This window comes from Fukomys damarensis, unplaced genomic scaffold, assembly GCF_012274545.1.
Source record: "Fukomys damarensis isolate Sample0158 unplaced genomic scaffold, DMR_v1.0_HiC HiC_scaffold_28, whole genome shotgun sequence".
Lineage (NCBI taxonomy): Eukaryota > Metazoa > Chordata > Mammalia > Rodentia > Bathyergidae > Fukomys > Fukomys damarensis.
Window position 1 is genome coordinate 17361778 of NW_022900940.1, and position 6142 is coordinate 17367919.

Sequence of the window (6142 nt, forward strand, 5' to 3'; positions counted from 1 at the left end):
GAGGGTCTGCAGCCCAGGATCCGTGGAACCCACGTCAGCATTCGGGCCCGGAGCCTGCCTGTCCTCGGGACCGACTCCTGGCTCGTGGACGCCTAGAGCTCGGGCAACGGGCATTTCCGGGTGCTTGCGATCGGGGGGCCTGGGTTGGCCGCGTTTGGGCAAGAACTGCGTGTGCAGGGAAGCCGGCCACTGTCAGACTTGGGGCGACGGCCAGCGCCTGGGCGTGACGGGAAAGCGCCCCCTCAGCTTCAGAGTCTGAGCCCTAGGGCGCCCGGGCCTTCACGCCCCAACTTGCAGGCCACACTGGGCCTAGACAGCCGGTGGGCGGGGGAGTGCCGCAGGAGGGCCCGCGGGAGAGGGGGCGGGAGCGCTCGTGCGCGCTCTCCACCAATCAAGAATGCTTGAGAGGGCCTGCGGGGTGTGACGTAAGTGGGCCGGGCTGAGCAAACCGCCCCGCGGGGAGCTCTAGTCTCCGCCTGCGGGTTTGCTGTGGAGCTTGGGAAAGGCCTGTCCGGTCCGAGCCCAGGGGCTTCCAGGAGGCGAGGCTAATAGGGTTTTTCTCACTTTTCACGCACATGAGCCTGGAGCTGAATGCTGGACACTGGCGGACCAGTGAGCCTCTCCAGAGTTTTAAATACTTTCGGAAGCGCCTCCTGGTAGCCCGAAGACCTCGCCGGACTATCCTTGGGTTCCTGTATGAGGGACAGCCCTGAGACAGGGCTCCTGTGGCTGAGGCAAGTGAGAAAGCGCTTCAGCGGAGCTGCTGTAAAAGGTAATTAGGCAAGAAGTGGCCGTTTTGCCCCTCAATCCAAGACTTCAGGTGCCATCCTGGCACTGTGCCTATGGTTTAGGGAGTGCGCTGGTGCCTGTTGCCCTTCAGGTGTGCTCACTCAGGAATAGCTGCTCTTCTGAGGCCATCATAGAAACCCAGTGAATAGCGTGTGTGACAGCCATAAAAAGTGAAATACACTTGTGGTTAGGAAGGCAAGCTCCAGGGCATGACCTTTCTAACCTTTCCAAGTGCAGTTAGGGCCTGATGCTACTCAGGACTTACCTAGTCTCACTTCAAATGCTCTTCTCATTTGTCAATAAGAATGTGGCTGGCCTGGGATCTGGTGAGAACAGACGTTCTCTGAATTCACTTTTAAAAGAAAGTGCTGAATTCTAAGAGGTCAGAGGGGGATTTTCCAGTGATAGCTGTTTGGGGAGGGACTGGGGATATGATTCTGAAACATTGTTTGGATAACCACAGACATCAGTTTTTCTGCTACATCTGCCAGGTGAAGGGAGCATTTAAACTACCCGAATCCCAAGGTGAAAGCCTAGATTGCTTGGGCGGGGAGAGTGTGAATGAGGTACTTCCAAGGGACTATTCCCTTAAGACTAGGAAAGAACTCAACTCTGTATATGAGGCTAAGGAAGTGATTTTCATCTGTAGAGACTCCTTTTTAGCCTTTTCTGTAGCAGTGACTCCCCAGGAGCCACCAGTAACAATTTTCCTTTATCTGAATCCCCACCATCCTCACCTCAAAAAAAAAAAAAATCCTACCTTCACCAAAGTCTTTATCTCAGGTTTAGCAGGAAGACAGCTTGCTTGTCTTTTAAGCCCTGTTCCATTCCATATGCTGTTTAAATTTTCATTACCCCTAGCTCTACCTCATCCTTAATCTTTATTTTTCATTTTTCCTTATCCTCGCCTGTAGGTTGACTAAATTTTTATATAACTGAAAATATTTTAAATTATATGGTTAGCATTTTTCCAGATAGTGACATAATCCTTTTAACTATCACTATAAATAATACCTGACTCAACAGAGTTTTAGATAACACAGTGTCTTGGTGTTACAAATGAAGAAAAGACAAGCCAGTGATTTAACTCAGTGGTTCCAGCGCCTACCTTGCAAGCACAGGGACCCAAGTTTGATTTTATTCCCAGTAGCAAAAAAAATAGATTCAAAATTGTTGTGACACCTGGTTAACCATAAGGAGAAAGTATATCTTTACCTTAGTTATTATGGAAGATTGAAGATGGAGCAAGTAATTATTTTAAAAATCAGAACAAACTTCAGTAAACGTGTTTTGGTCTTACATAGGAAAGGCCTGAACATGACAAAAACTCTAGAAATTTCAAATGATAGGATTGACAGCTGGCTACGTTTGTTCACTCAACAAATATTTATTGAGTACCTCTTGTATACTAAGTTCTATACTAGGCACTGAGAATCTCAGCATTGTCCAAAATGAGGATTAAAGGAGTTGAGCTATCATTCTCACACAAGTCAAAGGACTGATACACAGTCATGAGGAATAGCTGTCTCTGTGGGCCTTACAGTCTTCAGGCACTTTAGAGCTCTCTGATAGTTTGAGTATCCAGGGATTTGAGGACAAGTGGCAGTCATTTGTGGCCAACACACACTGAGGCACAGAGAGGATAGAGGCCCAGGAACAGTAAAGAGGATTCAAGGGGATCTGGATGTAGCACTGAAGTGTTGGTGAATGTCATGTTCCACAGAATCCCATCATACATCATACCACCTGTACAATGACAGGTTTAATTTTTTCTTTAACTTAATTTTTATTTAAATATAATTCCTTAAGTAGGAAACTGGTGGATAAGATTTTTTTTAAAAGCAAATGGAGTGAGTTGTGGTGCTATACGCCTGTAATCCCAGCACCTAGGAGGCTGAGACAAGGATCTCTTTGAATTCAAGGCTAGCCTGGAATACATAGAGAGTTTAAGACCAACCCGAACCACATAGTGAGACCCTGTCTCAATAAATAAAGCAAATGGAAAATATAGGAAACACCATGACCCTAGGAAGAAAGTGCTACATAGAGTGAGAAGGCAGTGATTAGAGCCGGGCATGGTGGTGCACACCTATAATCCCAGCACTTGGGAGACTGAGGAAGGAAGGTCGTTGTGAGTTGGAGGCCAGCCTGGCCTACATAGCGAGTTCAGGGCCAGAGTGAGCAACAAAGCAAGACCCTGCCTCAAAAAAAAAAAAAAAAAAAAGTGATTAGGATGTCAAGGACAGAGAGCCTCAGGGGTCCCTGAGGCAGTCATTCAAAAGCCAAGAGATCAGGATAGGAGTAGACAGAAAGATAAAATGTAATGGCAAGGGCAGCCTGGCTTGGAGTTTCCAGTAGAGCACTGAGTGTGGGAAGGGATGGGTAGATGATGGGGGTAAAACTGCTGTGGGTATACTAATGGTGAGGACAAGGACAGGTTGCTGCTGAGTGAGAAATACTGGGCATTGAGATCAAAGAATGCAATGGTGGCATTAAGGGCTCTGATGGTGGATAGGGCTGAGATAAAGCAAAACCTCATAAACCAGTATACACAGTAGGGCTTTAGGAAAAGAGATATGGAAATGACATGATCAGACATATGTTTAGAAAATTCTTTTTGACTTACAGAATGGGTAAGGGTTGTGCCTGTGTCAGAGAAACTCAGAGAGGATACTGCATTGATAGAAGAGGTGGTAGTAATGAGGATGGAGAGGACTGGACACGCTCCAGGTATGTTTTGGAGAAAGGATGGACAAGTCTTGCCTGCTGACTGGGTTTGAGTAATGAGCGATTAGCTAGAATAAAATGGTCTCCCAGTTTCTGGTTTGGGTGCCCATGTAAAAGGTTGAGGGACCTCTGAGTTGCTCTCTGGATCAGGCACTCCCAACCTGCTCCTGCCTGCTCTCCATCTTTAAATCTCTCCTACAGGCTGTTTCTTGGTCTGCTTTGTTTTTTTTCTTTTGTGTGTCTGTTACTGTGTCTCTTGGTCTCTTTTTCTTCCTCTAGCTTCACAGCTCTCTGGTTCAGTTTTCCCAACTTTTTATTTCCATAGCCAAGCCTGGGGACAGTTGGTCTCTTGGGAAAGGAGGAAAGTAGAATCAGGGCAGATTCCTTGTGGTTAGTCAAGTGGATACATAATGGAATCCATCCACAGATCTCTCTCCTGGGGTCACCTTGGGACCTAGATGAGATTCCTCCAGGGCCTTCTCTCCTGCTGAGCAGCAGGCCCAGCATCTATAGCAAGCTCCAAAGTGGCCTGCTCTAGCCCAGGCAGGCCAAGCCACACCTACACCAAGTATGCATCACATGCCTTCACTTTGCCAGCTTGGGTTGAGTCAGATGCAGTGTACAAAGCACTCAAAGGGTCCCATAGCCTAATGGAGAAGGCAGAGAAATAATCAGAGGCTGGATCAGAGTAAAGCTAATTTACTTCTCTGGAAATCCAGGGAGTTACCCAAGAGAAGATGATGTTAACAGTCATTGTTCAGAGGCTTCAATTTTCTGAGAGAGCACTTTCCATCTAGTGGCCACAGTGAAGGCTGCATCAAGAAACAATAGGACACAATGATGAAAGAAGAGTTTGGATTTCTTCAGGCCAGATTAAGTTTAGAGTTCAACCTGTGGGTCATCTGGAGCCACTGATGATTTCTTGAACAAGGAACAGGGACTACCTAAGAAACTAGTTGCAGAACTATCGCCTGAAGCAAAAACTCAAACCAGCTTAAAAGCAGTAGGACTCATTTAGCTCATGTAAAAAGTATGGTTACATGCCAGGCTGGAATGGTCTGGGAGCAGCATACCTGAAGCAAAGAAGTAGTGATCCATGGGAAGACACAAACTCTAGCTGGACTAAGAAGATCGAGGTGTTAGGAAAATCAAAATTGTCTTATACCTCAGGATGCTTTGTCTTCCCACTCTAAAGCATCCCAGGACATTATACTAAGGGGACCTCCAACAGCTCATCCTTCTGCATTCAACACCCCTGCTCCTTCAATATCCTGAACCTTCCCAAGACCTGCCTCCCTCATCACATGTGGATTCTTCCAATCGAGTACCTATGTGCACTCATACCTGGAACTTCCTATTTGTCCTCTCCCACAACCCTCATCCCCATGGATGCTGTCTAGTTGTCCCCAGGTGAGATCTGTACACCACATCCTTCCCACATACTGACTCTTTCCTTCCAAGAATAAAGCTCTCAATGAATGGGTCAGTGGTCCAGCAAGTGTAGCCTGCCCCCTGGTGGCCACCCTGTTGTCAAGTCCTTTTTATGTTATGCTAGGTGCGGAAGGTCTTTCTACCTGCCAGCTCTTTGGTGTGTACCATAGCCAGAGTGGATCACTTGTGTCTCCCACTCTACCCAACTGTTACAGTTTTCAGGATGTTTGCAGAGAATCCCTTGGGGGATATGTGGGCTTATGAGCTTGTTGGTAGCCAGTAAGGGAACTGGAATGATGTCCCCCCCACTTGCCAGTCAGTCTTGGAGGAGGGAGTGGATCCTGGCCACTAGTGAAGGAGAAAAGGGTAGCTATCCAGGACTCCTGAGAACAGAGAATAAAAAGACATTGAGTATAAAGTTGATGGTCAGGAATTACGGGGAATTTGACAGATACCTGCTAATCTGAAGACCATGGGACTGATGAGACATTTCCAGTGTTTAAGAAGGCATCCTGAAAAGCCCTCAAAAATTCCAGACATGCTCTATCCAGAGAAATTGGTTATAAAAGGGGGACATGATCATTGGCTCATGTACTCCCTGCCAGCCATGGGTGAGGAGGGGACATGGTCCCATCCTGAAGCCCTATTATCAAGGAATAGCCCCTGGAGCATTGGGGGCAGGCCCTGGGTATCCTCAGGAGTGACTTTGACTTTGACTTCTGAAAAGGCAGAGTCTCAAGTTGATTTGGTGATTAGAGCCAATGAGTATCTCACACTTTTAGTCTGGATATAGATTGTCCCTTTAATGCCTTCTCTGTATCTCAGCTATGAGCTATTACTTGGCCAGGCTGATGGGGGCTACTTTCCCTTGGCTGCTGGCCAGATGGGGTCTACTTTCCCTTGGCTGCTGGCTTGTATGCTTGTATGGGCTCTTTCACCCATACTCCCCAGCCCCTGGGCTCTGGCCCAGCCATTGGTTGCCCCTTTATTCTTGTCCTGTGCCCTCACAGGCTATATTGGAGCTGAGATGGGCAGACCAGACTTAGCCAAAGTTTGCCAAGTAAATCTGCCTATCATCCCCTGGCGGCTGATAAAGACCAGCCATTCTTGCATAGTCACGAGAGCTGTGCATGGATGTGTAGCCCCACCTGAAAACCTACTTCTTTCTCAAGGCATTTATGGCATCAGCTTTGAC

General features: G+C 47.3%; 1 long non-coding RNA gene across 1 annotated transcript; it reads left to right on the forward strand.

Annotated features, from left to right (window-relative positions):
- Positions 1 to 6: 6 nt before the first annotated feature.
- LOC104865911 lies at positions 7 to 5475 on the forward strand. The gene is made up of 3 exons (XR_781301.1): positions 7 to 772; positions 3418 to 3519; positions 4236 to 5475. It is a non-coding gene; the product is annotated as an uncharacterized LOC104865911 (long non-coding RNA).
- Positions 5476 to 6142: the final 667 nt, after the last annotated feature.